The following is a 16,772-nucleotide window of genomic DNA, read 5'->3' on the forward strand; positions in this document are numbered from 1 at the left end:
CGGAGCTCTCTTCTGCATCATCTTGGTTTCCACCAAGAATGTTGCTGATGAGCTCACACCCACACTACGTCGTCTTGATAAATATCTCTGATTTGACAAATAAAAAGAGAGAATTTGTTTTTTTATACATTGGTGGGATGTGAACACTATTCAGCATTTGTTGCCCTTCTGCAATTGCCCCTTAGAAGGCAGTAGTGAGCCACCATCTTGAACTGCTGCAGGGCAGGGCTTCAGAAATACCCACAGTCCGTCAAGAGAGGGAGATCCAGACCTTTGACCAAGCATCAGGGAAGGAACACAGATTGGTTCCAAGTCAGCACTGTGTGTGTCATTTATTTAGCAATAATCAGACCTCACTCACACCCTGTTCAAAATATGTTCAAAAAAGCTAGATTCCTGAAGAGAAGTGAGAGTTTCTGCCCTCCTATTGCCTACGTGTTTAATCTTCTTGTTTAATTCTTCCTCATTCACCGCTGCTACTGTTTCAGGCCTATATACAAGCCTCACTAAAGTTTCTGCAGCTTGGTAACACATTCACGCCGCAGAAATGTCATGTTATGTTTTGCTAAAACAATATCCTCCCTGACTGACAAAACCAGCCCCCCTCCTTTCCCTATTGTTCTGTCCGAGCAATATTCATTCATCTAGCCCACCCCTTTACAGACCATGAGATTGCTTGGTGTTTCACTCTGCACAGCCCACACATTACACTGTTACACGTTGTATATGTGTGACAGGGACTGCACAGAGACACCACAACACCTCCACCTCAGCCCATGTCCTGTTCCAAGCACCATCACATCTCCAGCTCTTCTGATCTGATGTCTCTAATTGATACTGAAATGCTCATTAGTGATCTCAGGCAGTAAGTCAAGACCACTCTACTTAATTTAAACAAACCCAAAGGAAAATAAAACCCTCACCCATCAACTCAAACAGGTTTTACTGATATTCCCATTGGTAACTCTTTTCAGTGTTGAATTATTGATGTGTGATCCCAGTTTGGGAAGTTAATAATTACCTGAGCTCCTGAGGTTTGTGCAGAGCTCTCTTCTGCATCATCTTGGTTTCCATCCTCCTCTGGATTTACAAATGCTGCTGATGAGGGGCTCAATGTGTTCACATCCACATTTCGTCGTCTTGATAAATATCTCTGATTTGACAAATAAGAGAGAATTTGTTTTCTTCTACATTACTGGGATGTGAACACTATTCAGCATTTATTGCCCTTCTGTGGTTGCCCTTGAGAGGGCAGTGGTGAGCCATCATGTTGAACTGCAGCAGGACAGGTGTTCAGCAATACCCACACAGTCTGTCAAGAGAGGGGGATCCAGATCTTTGACCAAGCATCAGGGAAGGAACACAGATTGGTTCCATGTCAGCACTGTGTGTGTCATTGTCTCAGCAATAGTCAGACCTCACTAGTACCTGTTCCAAATATGTTCAAAAGAGCTAGATTCCTGAAGAGAAGTGAGAGTTCCTGCCCTCATTTTGCCTATGTGTTTATCCTCTTGTTGAATTCTTTCTCGTTCACTGCTGCTACTGCTTCAGGCCTATATACAAGCCTCACTAAAGTTTCTGCATGTTAGTAACACATTAACAGCACAAAAAATGTCATATTATGTTTTTCTCAAACAATATCCTCCCTGACCGGCAACATTAGTCCCCCTCCTTTCCCTATTTGTCTCTCCTTACAATGTATTGAATACCACTGGAGGTTCAGATTTCCATCCTTGCAGTTAACATGCACTTCACTCTCCATAATGGCAACTATATTATAACTGTGGATATAGCTTTGCACTGGTATCCTTGTTAGACCAATGCAGTAAGTGCATGGATGTGATGATGGGGTGACAACATTCGTATAACTCTAGACTGGATAAAAGGAACTACCAATAACACCATGGAGGAATAATTCCTGGATTATATACCTGATGGTTTGTTGACTCACGCATTGAGATATCAACCAGAGATCAGATGATCAGAGGCTGTTTATTGTGCAGTGAGAATGGATTAATTAACAAGTTTGTTTTTCTGGAGTCCGTTAGCGAATAGCAAACATAAAATGATACAATTGTTTGTGACGATGGAGAGGAAGACATTGACTCTGAAACCAGGATCCTGGAATGTAAGCCAAGGAAACAATGAGGGTATGGGATTTAAGTTGGCACTGATGGATTGGGGACCTTACTGAAATAGGTGGTAGTGGTTAGGTAATGATTAATAATGAAGCATTGTTTACATCAATTTCAATAATTGTTGATACTATTTTAGTACAAATATAAAACAGATGATGTGCCTTTATCATGCATTACAAAAAAAATGTAAAGCATCTTTTGGTTGAAAGAGGAGATATAAATGATCAGCAGAAAAACTAGCAAAGCTCGACCACAGACGAGGAGCAGTTTGGGATGGAGCAAAATAGTCCAAAAGAATGGATGAATGGGGGGACAATAATCTTGCAGGGACCATAGAAAACTCTCAAAAACAGATGAATGGATTCCTACTGTCTCTCCGTTCACCCCGACAGGCTCCATAATCAAAGGTTCATTCATCTAGCCCACCCCTTTACCAACCTTGAGAGTGCTTGGCGTTTCAGACTGCACAGCCCACACATTACACTGTTACACATTGTGTATGTGTGACAGGGACTGCACAGAGACACCACAACACCTCCACCCCATCCTATGTCCTGGTCCAAGTACCATCACAACTCCAGCTCTTCTGATCTGCTGCCTCTAATTGATAATGAAATGCTCATTAGTGATCTCAGGCAGTAAGTCAAGACCACTCTACTTAATTTAAACAAACCCAAAGGAAAATAAAACTCTGGAATGATTCTGATGGGGTTATGAATAAACTGCACCATGCAGCGCATGTACAAAATCACTGCACATACACCCTGACCCATCAACTCAAACAGGTTTTACTGATATTCGCATTGGCAACTCTTTTCAATGTTGAATTATTGATGTGTGATCCCAGTTTGGGAAGTTAATAATTACCTGAGCTGCTGAGGTTTGTGTGGAGCTCTCCTCTGCATCATCTTGGTTTTCATCCCCCTCTGGATTTACAAATGTTGCTGATGAGGGGCTCAATGTGTTCACATCCACACTTTGCCGTCTTGATAAATACCTCTGAATTCACAAATAAAAAAGAGAGGATTTGTTTTCTTTTACACTAATGAGATATGAGCACTATTCCGCATTTATATTCCCTCCCTGATTGCCCTTGAGAGGGCAGTAGTGAGACACCATCTTGAACTATTGGGGGTCATACGATTTTAGTATGATCTCCAATCCGTCAGTGACAACAAAAACCTCATACCCTTCATTGTTAGGCTGACTTACATTCCAGGATCCTTTAGGAATAACCACAGCTCAGTTAGAGAGGGAGATCTAGATTTATGATGCAGCAATAGGGAAGGGATACAGATTGGTTTCAACTTAGTATAGAATGTTTTGTTCAACAAGAACCAGACCTCACGAGAACCTTGTTTCAAACATGTTTAAATGAGCTGAGTTGCTGAAGTGAGAATTACTGCCCTTTCGATGCACGTGTCTTCAATCTTTTATTTTAATGCTTTCCCTTGCACACCTCTACTGTTTGTGGTCTATATACAAATGCCAGCAATGCTTCTGCCCCTCGACATTTCACTCACTCCCCCAAAATTTCCATATTATGATTTGACAATACAATATCCTCCCTCGATGACAATGTTATCTGACCTTTCCTTATTCTTCTGTCCTTCCATTATCTTGACTACTGCCAACATTTGTACTTCCATCCTTAAATCTGATGCTTTTTAGACTCAGCCAGAGGTCAGGTGATCCTAGAATGTTTGTTGTGCAATGAGAGTGTATTAATTAAGTGTTGTTTCATACAGTCTGTCAGAGAAGAGCTGTTATGAAATGGTCGAATTGTTTATTAAGATGGAGTGTAAAGGTATTGACTTTGAAATGTGGGTTCTGAAATGTAACTGAAAGGAACTATGAGGTTCTGAGATTGGAATTGGCAATGATGGATTGGGAAACCATACCAAAAGAGTTGGCAGTGGATAGGCTATGGTTAATATTGACAGATTGTATGCATGAATTACAATGATTGCTCACACGAACCTAGCACAAGTATAAAGCAGGCAATGTGACTTAACTGGGCATTAGAAAAACAACACAATCATGGAGACTTTTAGATTGGAAGAGGAGATATAGAAGATCGGCAGAAAAATCAGCAAACCTGAGGACTCAAAGCAGTTTGGAATTCAATGAAAAAGAACAACAGAATGGATCAATCAGGGAATAATAATTATCACAATAAACTTGCAGGGAAAGCAGGAAACTCTCAGAAACAAATGACAGGATTCCTGTTGTCGGCATATCCCACAAGGACATGCTCCACATTCAAAGGTTCATCCAGCTAGCCCACCCCACATTAGTGTTACACATCGTGTATGTGACTGACTGCACAGAGAACACTTCAACACCTCTATCCCTCCCCATGTCCTGGTCCAAGTATCTTGAGTAGTCCAGGTCTTTCGATCTGCTGCCTCAAACTATAATCAACAGTAAAATGCTGATTAGTGATCTGGGGCAGTAACTCAAGAACACCCTGTTTAATTTAAACAAAACCAGAAGAAAATAAAATTCTGAAATGATGCTGATGGGGTTATGAATAAATTGCACCATGGTGCACATGTACAAAATCACTGCACACACACCCTGACCCTTCAACATCAAACAGGTTTTAGTGATGTCCCTCATTGGTAACTGTTATCAATGTTGCATTATTGCTGTGAAGGAAGTTAATAATTACCTGAGCGGCGGAGGTTTGTGCAGAGCTCTCTTCTGCATCATCTTGGTTTTCATCCTCCTCTGGATTTACGAATGTTGCTGATGAGTTCACACCCACACTGCGTCGTCTTGATAAATATCTCTGATTTGACAAATAAGAAGAGAGAATTTGTTTTCTTCTACATTAGTGGGATAACAGTATTCAGCCCTTCTGCGGTTGTCCTTCAGAGGGCAGTAGTGAGCCACCATCTTGATCTGCTGCAGGGCAGGGCTTCAGGAATGCCCACAGTCCGTCAAGAGAGGGAGATCCAGACCTTTGACCAAGCATCAGGGAAGGAACACAGATTGGTTCCAAGTCAGCACTGTGTGTGTCATTTATTTAGCAATAATCAGACCTCACTTCCAGTGGGATGCCCTGCAGCCCCTGTGCTCCACTTACTGCATTTTCTAATGACAATGCCAGCTGCAGTGTCTGATTGATGTCCAGTTGGGTTTCAGCTAGTAGGCACTTCTCATTAATCCCACATCCCAAACAGTCTCTTAGCATCTCATCCAGAGTTAACCCAAATTCACATGCCTCTGCCAGTCATCTCAAACTCGTTAAAAATCCTGATACGGATTCCCTCAGTTCTCTAACAGTCGAGTAACACTGACAGCATCTCAAAATTTGAGGAGGTTTGGGATCATAATATTCCTTGATCAACTCTGTCAATTCTTGGAAGATTTTAGTGTCTGCTGCCTTCAGTTGCCCTACACAACTGAAAATGCTGCAGGTCCGCAAGCAGTCTGAAGGATTACTCGTTGTTTTTCATCTGCCCCGATGTCATTTGTCTGGAAAAAATATTGCATTCTTTCCACATACTCGGACTAGTCTTGGACAGCAGGATCAAATCAGTCAAGCTTCCCAAATAAAGGTATGATACCAGAAAAGTTTATCCCAACTCTAAGGTGACTGTTGCAAATGAATGCTCTTCAGGCACGTACTGTATTCTCCCATTTTCAATGAAATAATAGCAGAGGCCAATAGCCTATCATCAATTCAGCCTTTATTGACTTGTGCACTGCACACTGACTATGGCTAGCCAGCTCGGAGTCTGCTGCCTGAACTGAGAAGATTTTCATGGTTATTTTTTTAAAAATGGATCTGGGGAGGCCGAGGCTGCTACAGTAGAACTGGGTAGGCCCAGGCTGCTAGGACAGAATTGGGTAGGCCCAGGCTGCTACGGCAGAATTGGGTAGGCCCAGGCTGCTACGGCAGAATTGGGTAGGCCCAGGCTACTATGGCAGACCTGGGTAGGCCCAGGCTGCTACGGCAGAACTGGGTAGGCCTAGGCTGCTAGGACAGAATTGGGTAGGCCCAGGCTACTACGGCAGACCTGGGTAGGCCCAGGCTGCTAGGACAGAATTGGGTAGGCCCAGGCTGCTACAGCAAAACTGGGTAGGCCCAGGCTGCTAGGTCAGAGCAATTAAGCCCACGATGCTACAGCAGAACTGGGTAGACCCAGGCAGGAGCATAGCAACAACAGCAGCAGTTCACATCATCTAAAAGAAGAAACAAAACAAAAAGGCAGCAGTCTTCTTCCTCACAGCAGTAACTGGCTGTGGACAGCCAGCTTGGATTCAGTCACCTAACCTGAGGGGATTCTCGTGGTTATTTTCCTAAGTCGCCTGGGCTCAGGGGATTCCAATCTCCTAATAAACTGCCACATTACTGCCAAACAGCAGTAGTTCTCAGTGGTTATTTCCTTTTATTTGATTAAACAATACAGTTTACAAAACAGTTAACATTAACAGCTGTATACAGAGAAACAGCAATTTTACAAGGGAGAGGAGCAGCAAAGCCAGACTCCAAACCCCACCACTCAATCAGCTTTCAGAAAATGAGGTCAAACCTTAAAATCCCTTCTCATGGTTATATTGGCCAGCCAGGGCTTAACTGACTGGTGTAAGGTAAAACCCCAATCAAGGAGCTTGTAGTCAACAAGGTCCACCTGGTTCCAATCACTACAGGACGTGAGCACCATTGAGCATTTATTTTTTTATATTTCAAAAATATACTTTATTCATAAAATATGCATAGAATAATTTGATACACTGTACATTAGGTAATGCCATTCATATTTCCACATTTACATACACAGTTCCGAATTATCATTATTACATACAGATCAGTGCATTTCTCACTCATATATTGAGCTGAGGCGTCAGCAGAGCCCAAATGACTGCATGGGCCCCCTGCTTTTCTTTCGACAGGCAGGTGTTAAACGGTGGTCTTTCCCCACCGCGCCTTGGCGGCAGCTGCCCCAAGCTTCAGCGCGTCCCTCAACACGTAGTCCTGGACCTTGGAATGTGCCAGTCTGCAACACTCAGTCGGGGTCAACTCCTTCAGCTGGAAGATCAACAGATTTCGGACCGCCCAGAGAGCGTCCTTCACCGAGTTGATGATCCTCCAGGCGCAGTTGATGTTCGTCTCGGTGTGTGTCCCGGGGAACAGGCCGTAGAGCACGGAGTCCCGCGTCACGGCGCTGCTCGGGACGAACCTCGACAAATACCACTGCATTCCTCTCCAGACTTCCTCTGCATAGGCACATTCCAGAAGGAGGTGTGTGACAGTCTCGTCCCCCCCGCAGCCGCTTCGAGGGCAGCGTGCGGTGCGGCTGAGAGTCCGGGCGTGCATAAACGATCTCACAGGTAGAGCTCTTCTCACCACCAGCCAAGCCATGTCTTGGTGCTTGTTGGAAAGTTCTGGCGATGAGGCATTCTGCCAAATTGCTTTGACAGTCTGCTCAGGGAACCACTCAACAGGATCCGCCCTCTCCTTTTCCCGAAGGGTCTCGAGGACGCTACGTGCTGACCACTTCCTGATGGACTTGTGGTCAAAGGTGTTTTTCTTCAGAAATTTCTCCACGAAGGACAGGTGGTACGGAACGGTCCAACTACTCGGAGCGTTCCGCGGCAGCGAGGCCAGGCCCATCCTTCGCAACACCGGGGACAGGTAGAACCTCAGTACGTAGTGACACTTGGTGTTTGCGTACCGGGGATCCACACACAGCTTGATGCAGCCACACACAAAGGTGGCCATCAGGGTGAGGGTGGCATTGGGTGTATTTTTTCCCCCGTTGCCCAGATCTTTGTATAGTGAGTCCTTCGGACCCGGTCCATCTTTGAACTCCATATGAACTGGAAGATGGCCCGGGTGACTGCAGCGGCGCAGGTTCTGGGAATAGGCCAGACCTGTGCCACGTACAACAGCAATGACAGTGCCTCACACCTGATGACCAGGTTTTTTCCCGTGATGGAGAGCGACCGTAGCCTCCATCTGCCCAGTTTCTGCCTCACTTTACTGATACGCTCCTCCCAAGACTTGGCGCACGTCCCAGCCCCCCCGAACCAAATACCCAGCACCTTCAGGTGGTCGGTCCTGACGGTGAAGGGGATCGAGGATTGGTCGGCCCAGTTCCCGAAGAGCATGGCCTCGCTCTTGCCTCGGTTTACCTTGGCCCCCGAGGCCCGTTCGAACTGGTCACAAATGCACATGAGTCTGCGCACGGACAGCGGATCCGAGCAAAAAACGGCGACGTCATCCATGTACAGGGAGGCTTTAACCTGCAGGCCCCCGCTGCCCGGAATAGTCACCCCTCTCAGGCTCGCATCCTTCCTGATGGACTCGGCAAATGGCTCTATGCAGCACAGAAACAAGGCAGGAGAGAGAGGGCAGCCCTGCCTGACTCCAGATCTGACTGGGAAGCTATCTGATTCCCACCCATTGATTGAGACTGCACTGACGATGTTGGTGTAGAGCAGTCTGATCCAATTGCAGATTCCCTCCCCAAAGCCCATTTTGGAGAGAACATCTCTCATATACATGTGTGATATCCTGTCAAAGGCTTTCTCCTGGTCCAGGCTGATCAGGCAGGCGTCCAACCCTCTGTCCTGCACGTAGGCGATCGTATCCCTGAGGAGTGCGAGACTCTCAGCGATCTTCCTGCCTGGCACAGCACAGGTTTGGTCAGGGTGAATCACCGACCCCAGAGCAGACCTGACCCGGTTGGCAATTACCTTTGACAGGATTTTGTAATCTGCATTCAACAGTGTGATCGGTCTCCAATTTTTGAGTTCCTCCCTCTCCCCCTTCCGCTTATAGATGAGGGTGATGATGCCTTTCCTCATGGATTCGCTCATGGTACCTGCCCGAAGCATACTGACATACACCTCCAGCAGGTCCTGGCCAATCAAGTCCCACAGAGCGGAATAGAGCTCGACCGGTAAGCCATCGCTTCCGGGAGTTTTATTCTTTTCGAAGGACTCGAGGGCCTTGGTCAGCTCGTCCAGAGATAACGGCTGGTCCAGCCTCTCGCGTGTTCTGTCGTCTAAGACCTCCGTGATAGACGACAGGAACGACGGGGAGGCCGCGCTGTCGGTCGGCTTCGCGTCATACAGACTGGCATAGAAGGATTTACTGATCCTCATGACGTCAGCCTGAGATGACGTTGTCGAGCCGTCTCCTTCCTTCAGGCTGCTGAGCACGGAGCTCTCTTTGTGCACCTTCTGGAAGAAGAAACGTGAGCACGTCTCGTCCTGCTCCACCGAGCGGACCCTGGACCGGAAGATTATCTTGGAGGCCTCTGAGGCAAAGAGCGAGGCTTGCTGGCCCTTCACCTCCTTGAGGTCCTCTGTGACATCGACCCCCATCGTCTGCAGCAGGAGCAGGTTCTGCATACTTTCCTGGAGCTGGGACAGTTTTCCCCGCCTCTCTCTCGCCTCCTGAACACCTTTGAGGATGAAGAACCTCTTGATGTTCCCTTTAACTGTTTCCCACCAGTCTGCAGGAGACTCTTTTTTTTTATATTTCAAAAATATACTTTATTCATAAAATATGCATAGAATAATTTGATACACTGTACATTAAGTAATGCCATTCATATTTCCACATTTACATACACAGTTCCGAATTATCATTATTACATACAGATCAGTGCATTTCTCACTCATATATTGAGCTGAGGCGTCAGCAGAGCCCAAATGACTGCATGGGCCCCCTGCTTTTCTTTCGACAGGCAGGTGTTAAACGGTGGTCTTTCCCCACCGCGCCTTGGCGGCAGCTGCCCCAAGCTTCAGCGCGTCCCTCAACACGTAGTCCTGGACCTTGGAATGTGCCATGCTGCAACACTCAGTCGGGGTCAACTCCTTCAGCTGGAAGATCAACAGGTTTCGGACCGCCCAGAGAGCGTCCTTCACCGAGTTGATGATCTTCCAGGTGCAGTTGATGTTCGTCTCGGTGTGTGTCCCGGGGAACAGGCCGTAGAGCACGGAGTCCCGCGTCACGGCGCTGCTCGGGACGAACCTCGACAAATACCACTGCATTCCTCTCCAGACTTCCTCTGCATAGGCACATTCCAGAAGGAGGTGTGTGACAGTCTCGTCCCCCCCGCAGCCGCTTCGAGGGCAGCGTGCGGTGCGGCTGAGAGTCCGGGCGTGCATAAACGATCTCACAGGTAGAGCTCTTCTCACCACCAGCCAAGCCATGTCTTGGTGCTTGTTGGAAAGTTCTGGCGATGAGGCATTCTGCCAAATTGCTTTGACAGTCTGCTCAGGGAACCACTCAACAGGATCCGCCCTCTCCTTTTCCCGAAGGGTCTCGAGGACGCTACGTGCTGACCACTTCCTGATGGACTTGTGGTCAAAGGTGTTTTTCTTCAGAAATTTCTCCACGAAGGACAGGTGGTACGGAACGGTCCAACTACTCGGAGCGTTCCGCGGCAGCGAGGCCAGGCCCATCCTTCGCAACACCGGGGACAGGTAGAACCTCAGTACGTAGTGACACTTGGTGTTTGCGTACCGGGGATCCACACACAGCTTGATGCAGCCACACACAAAGGTGGCCATCAGGGTGAGGGTGGCATTGGGTGTATTTTTTCCCCCGTTGCCCAGATCTTTGTATAGTGAGTCCCTTCGGACCCGGTCCATCTTTGAACTCCATATGAACTGGAAGATGGCCCGGGCGACTGCAACGGCGCAGGTTCTGGGAATAGGCCAGACCTGTGCCACGTACAACAGCAATGACAGTGCCTCACACCTGATGACCAGGTTTTTTCCCGTGATGGAGAGCGACCGTAGCCTCCATCTGCCCAGTTTCTGCCTCACTTTACTGATACGCTCCTCCCAAGACTTGGCGCAGGCCCCAGCACCCCCGAACCAAATACCCAGCACCTTCAGGTGGTCGGTCCTGACGGTGAAGGGGATCGAGGATTGGTCGGCCCAGTTCCCGAAGAGCATGGCCTCGCTCTTGCCTCGGTTTACCTTGGCCCCCGAGGCCCGTTCGAACTGGTCACAAATGCACATGAGTCTGCGCACGGACAGTGGATCCGAGCAGAAAACGGCGACGTCATCCATGTACAGGGAGGCTTTAACCTGCAGGCCCCCGCTGCCCGGAATAGTCACCCCTCTCAGGCTCGCATCCTTCCTGATGGACTCGGCAAATGGCTCTATGCAGCACAGAAACAAGGCAGGAGAGAGAGGGCAGCCCTGCCTGACTCCAGATCTGACTGGGAAGCTATCTGATTCCCACCCATTGATTGAGACTGCACTGACGATGTTGGTGTAGAGCAGTCTGATCCAATTGCAGATTCCCTCCCCAAAGCCCATTTTGGAGAGAACATCTCTCATATACATGTGTGATATCCTGTCAAAGGCTTTCTCCTGGTCCAGGCTGATCAGGCAGGCGTCCAACCCTCTGTCCTGCACGTAGGCGATCGTATCCCTGAGGAGTGCGAGACTCTCAGCGATCTTCCTGCCTGGCACAGCACAGGTTTGGTCAGGGTGAATCACCGACCCCAGAGCAGACCTGACCCGGTTGGCAATTACCTTTGACAGGATTTTGTAATCTGCATTCAACAGTGTGATCGGTCTCCAATTTTTGAGTTCCTCCCTCTCCCCCTTCCGCTTATAGATGAGGGTGATGATGCCTTTCCTCATGGATTTGCTCATGGAGACTCATATTGCCCCTTCCTGATTACCCTTGAGAGGGCAGTAGTGAGCCACCATCCTGAACTGCTGCAGGGCAGTGCTGAAGGAATACCCACAGTTCCGTTAGGGTGGGAAATCCAGATCTTTGACCCAGCAACACAGATGGAACACAGATTAGTTCCAAGTCAGCACAGTGTGTGGCATTTATTCAGCAGTAACCAGACCGCACTAGAGCCTTGTTCCAAACCTGTTCAAAAGCATTGAATTCCAGTCGTGAAGCAAGAGTTACAGTCTTCTTAATGCCTGTGTCTTTAATCTCTTGCTTAATGTTTTCTCTTATCACTGCCACTGTTTGGGGCCTATATAGATTAGATTACTTACAGTGTGGAAACAGGCCCTTCAGCCCAACAACTCCACACAGATCCTCTGAAGTGCAACCCACCCAGATCCATTCACATTTACACCTTCACCTAACACTACATGCAATTTAGCATGTGGGAGGAAATCGGTGCACTTGGAGGAAACCCACGCAGACACGGGGAGAATGTGCAAACTCCACACAGTCTGTCGCCTGAGGCGGGAATTGAACCCAGCTCTCTGGCGCTGTGAAACAGCAGTGCTAACCACTGTGTCACCGTGCCGCCCATAAATGTTTTCTCCCCTTGGAATTTCATTCACTTAATCCCCCAAAAATTCCATCTTATGATTTCTCAAGCCAATGGCCTCCTTTACTGACAATGCTGCCTCACCTCCATTCCCTATTTGTCTGCCCTTCCATAATCTTGAATATCCTTGAGGTGGAGGCGCTGGTGTTGGACTGGGGTGGACAAAGTAAAAAATCACACTATAACCAGGTTATAGTCCAACAGGGTTTATTTGAAAGGACAAGCTTTCAGAGCACTGCTTCTTTGTTGCGTAGTGAGTGGAGCTGCATCATAGGACACAGAATTCATAGTAAAAGATCGAATTGTCATTCAACTGATGCAATGTATTGAACAACCCAGGTAGCTGTTAAGCTTTAATCACTTAGAATGAGTTGCAGGTTTTGATTTATTAATATGTAAATCCCATATGTAAATATATAAAGCCTCAAGCTGAAATGTAGCCATGAGGTTATGAGGTCTAATTTGGCACTGACACATGAGGGAACCGCACAAAAAGACTTGGCAGTGGCTAGGCTATGGTTAATATCGAGATCCCTTTTTGGGATGTTAGTAATTACCTGAGCTGCTGCAGATTGTGAGGACCCTTCGGCTAATCCATTTTGGTTTCCATCCTCCTGTGGAATTAAAAACGCTGCCAACGATGATCTCAATGAGCTCACGTCCACACTTCGTCTTCTTGATAAATATCTCTGATTTGAGAAATATAAAGAGAGGGTTTGTTTTCTTATGCACTAATGGGATGTGAGTACCATTCAGCATTTATTGACCCTCCCTGGTTGCCCTACAGAGGGCAGCAGTTCGTTGCCATCTTGAACTGCTGCAGGGCAAGCCTATCAGAATACCTACAGTTCAGTTAGAAAGGGAGATCCAGATCTTCGACCCAGATACAGAGAGGGAACACTGATTGGCCCCAAGTCAACACAAAGTGTTTAATTCAACAATAACCAGACCTCACGAGAGCCTCGTTCCAAACATGTTTAAATGAGCTGAGTTCCTGAAGTGAAGTGAGAGTTATTGCCTTCTCATTGCAGGTGTCTTCAATCACTTGTTCAATGCTGTCCCTTACACCACTGTTACTGTTTAGAAGTCTATATACAAATCCCATCAATGTTTCTGCCCCTCAACATTTCACTCGTTCCAAAGAAATTCCATGTTATGATTTTCCAAGCCAATATCCTCCCTTAATGATAATGCTTCCTCACCTCCTTTCCCTATTTGTCTGTCCTTCCAGAATCTTGAATACCGCTGACATTTCCTGTTCCATCTCTGTTTAACCTACAGCCACAGCTCCATAACTGCAACTATCCCATAATCCTGGATATTGTTTGGCATTGGCTGCATTGTTAGACACATGCAATCATTACAAGAATGTGATATTGGGAGCATTAACTGACCTCTAGATTGGACTGCCCAAACTGGCAATAAAATATGTGGAGGAGGAGTTTCTGGATTAAAAATCTGATGCTTTTTAGACTCATTCATTGAGAACCAATCAGAGATCAGGTGATCCTAAAATGTTTGTGGTGCCATGAGGATGGATTAATTAACAGCGTTGTTTCCTGGATTCTGTTAGAGAAGAGTTAACATAAAATGATAGAATTGTTCATTAAGATGGAGAGTGAAGATATTGACTTTGACATTTTGGTCATAAAAGGGAACTATGAGATTTGGGGATCTGAGTTGGCAATGATGGATTGGGAAATCTTACCAAAAGAGTTGGCAGTGGAAAGGCTACTGTTAACATTGACGGATTGTACACATGAATTACAATGATTCCTCACACTGACTTAGCACAAACATAATGCAAGCAATGTGGCTTAACCACGCAATGGAAAATAAACAAGTTGGGAGGTTTTCGATTGGAAGAGGAGATGGAGACGCTCAGTTAAAAATCAGCAAGCATGAGGACTTGGAGCAGTTTCGAGATCAGCAAAAACCACAACAGAATGCAGTAGCAGGGGGAATAATAATTATGATTCAAAACTTACAGGGAACAAAGAAAACTCCGAGAAACTTATTAGAGGATTCCTGTTGTCTCCAGCATGCACTTTGACAGGCTCTGTATTCAAAGGTTCATCCATCTAGCCAACGTATTTACAGACCATGAAGTGGTTGGTGTTTCACTCTGCACAGCCCATTCATTACACTGTGACACATTATATACATGAAAGACTGAACAGAGCACATGTCAAATCCTCTCTCCCACCTGCTCCAAATATTGACAACAATCCAAGTCATTCGATCTGCTGCCTCTAACTATAATTGATAATAAATACCATTTAGTGATCTGAGGCAGGAACTCAAGAACACCCTGTTTAAATGAAACAAAGCAAAAGAAAATAAAACTCTGAAATGACGTTGAAGAAATTATGAATAAATTCCATTGTGCTACACACACACACCCTGACCCAACAACTTCAAACAGGCTTTACTGATATTCCCATTGGTAACTATTTTCAATGTTGAATTATTGATGTGCGATCCCAGTTTGGGAAGTTAATAATTACCTGAGCTGCTGAGGTTTGTGCGGAGCTCTCTTCTGCATCATTTTGGTTTTCATCCCCCTCTGGATTTACAAATGCTGCTGATGAGGGGATCAATGTGTTCACATCCACACTTCGCCGTCTTGATAAATATCTCTAGTTTGATAAATAAAAAGAGAGGATTTGTTTTCTTGTACATTAATGGGATGGAAACAACATTGAGCATTTATTGCCTCTCCCTGATTGCTCTGGAGGGACAGTAGTGAGTCACCATCTTGAACATTTCCAGGACAGGGCTTTAGGAATACCCACAGTTCAGTTTGAGAGGGAGATACAAGTCTTTGTTGCAGCAACAAGGAAGGAACACACATTGGTTATTATTAAACAAAATACTGTGCTGACTTGGAACCAGACTGTTTGAGAGTCTACATACAAGTCCCATCAATGTTTCTGCTCCTCAACATTTCACTCACTCCCCAAAAATTCTGTGTTATGATTTTCTAAGCCAATATCCTCCCTTAATGCCAATGTTACCTCATCTCATTTCCGTACTTGTCTGTCAATCCATTATCTTGAATACCGTTGACATTTCCATCTTTGTTTAACCTGCACCCATATCTCCGTAATTGCAACTATACCAGAACCATGGATATCTTTTGACATAGGCTGCATTGTTAGACACATGCAATAATTGCAAGAATGTGATCATGGGTAACATTAACCTAACTCAAGATTGGACGGCCCAAACTGGCAATAACACTGTGGAGGAGGAACTCCTGGGTTTACAGTCTGATGCTTTTTCGACTCATTCATCGAGAAACCAATCAGAGAACAGATGATCCTAGAATTTTTATTGTGTTCTGAGAATGGATTAGTTAACAGCTTTGTTTCTGCAAGTCCATTTGCGAAGAGCAAACATAAAATGACAGAATTGTTTATTAAGGTGGAGAGTGAAGATATTAACTTTGAAATGTGGGTCGTGAAATGTAACTATAAGTAACTATGTGATTTGGGGATCTGAGTCGGCAATGATGGTTTGGGAAATCTTACCAAAAGAGTTGGCAGTGGAAAGGCTACTGTTAACATTGACGGATTGCATGCATGAATTACAATGGTCCCTCACACTAACTTAGCAAAAACATAAAGCAGGCAATGTGGCTGAACCATACATTAGAGTCACAACATAATGATGGAGACTTGTGATTAGAAGATCCTCTAAAAATCAGCAAGCCTGAAGACTAGGAACAGTTTAGAAATCAGCAAAATCACAACAGAATGCATTAGTTGGTGGAATAATAATTATGACTGCAACATTGCAGGGAACATAGAAAACTCTGAGAAACTTATAAGAGAATTCTTGTTGTCTCCACCATGCACTCTGACAGGCTCTGTATTCAAAGGTTCATCTATCTAGCCCACCCTTTTACAGACCATGAAAGGCTTGTGTTTCAATCTGCACAACCCACACATTACATTGTTACACATTGTATACATGAAAGACTGAACAGAGCACATCTCAGACAATCCCTTCTCCCATCCAATGCCCTGTTCCAAATATTGACAAAAATCTATGTCTTTCGATTTGCTGCCTCTAACTATAGATTAGATTCCCTACAGTGTGGAAACAGGCCCTTCAGCCCAACAAGTCCACACCAACACTCCAAAGAATAACCCACCCAGACCCATTTCCCTCTGACTAACGCACCTAACACTATGAATAATTTAGCATGTCCAATTCACCTGCCCTGCACATCTTTGGATTGTGAGAGGAAACCGGAGTAACCAGAGGAAACCCATGCAGACCCAGAAAGAATGTGCAAACTCCACATAGACAGCCACTCTAGGCTGGAATCAAACGTGGTATTCTG

This window comes from Hemiscyllium ocellatum, chromosome 7 (genome assembly GCF_020745735.1).
Source record: "Hemiscyllium ocellatum isolate sHemOce1 chromosome 7, sHemOce1.pat.X.cur, whole genome shotgun sequence".
NCBI classification, from domain to species: domain Eukaryota; kingdom Metazoa; phylum Chordata; class Chondrichthyes; order Orectolobiformes; family Hemiscylliidae; genus Hemiscyllium; species Hemiscyllium ocellatum.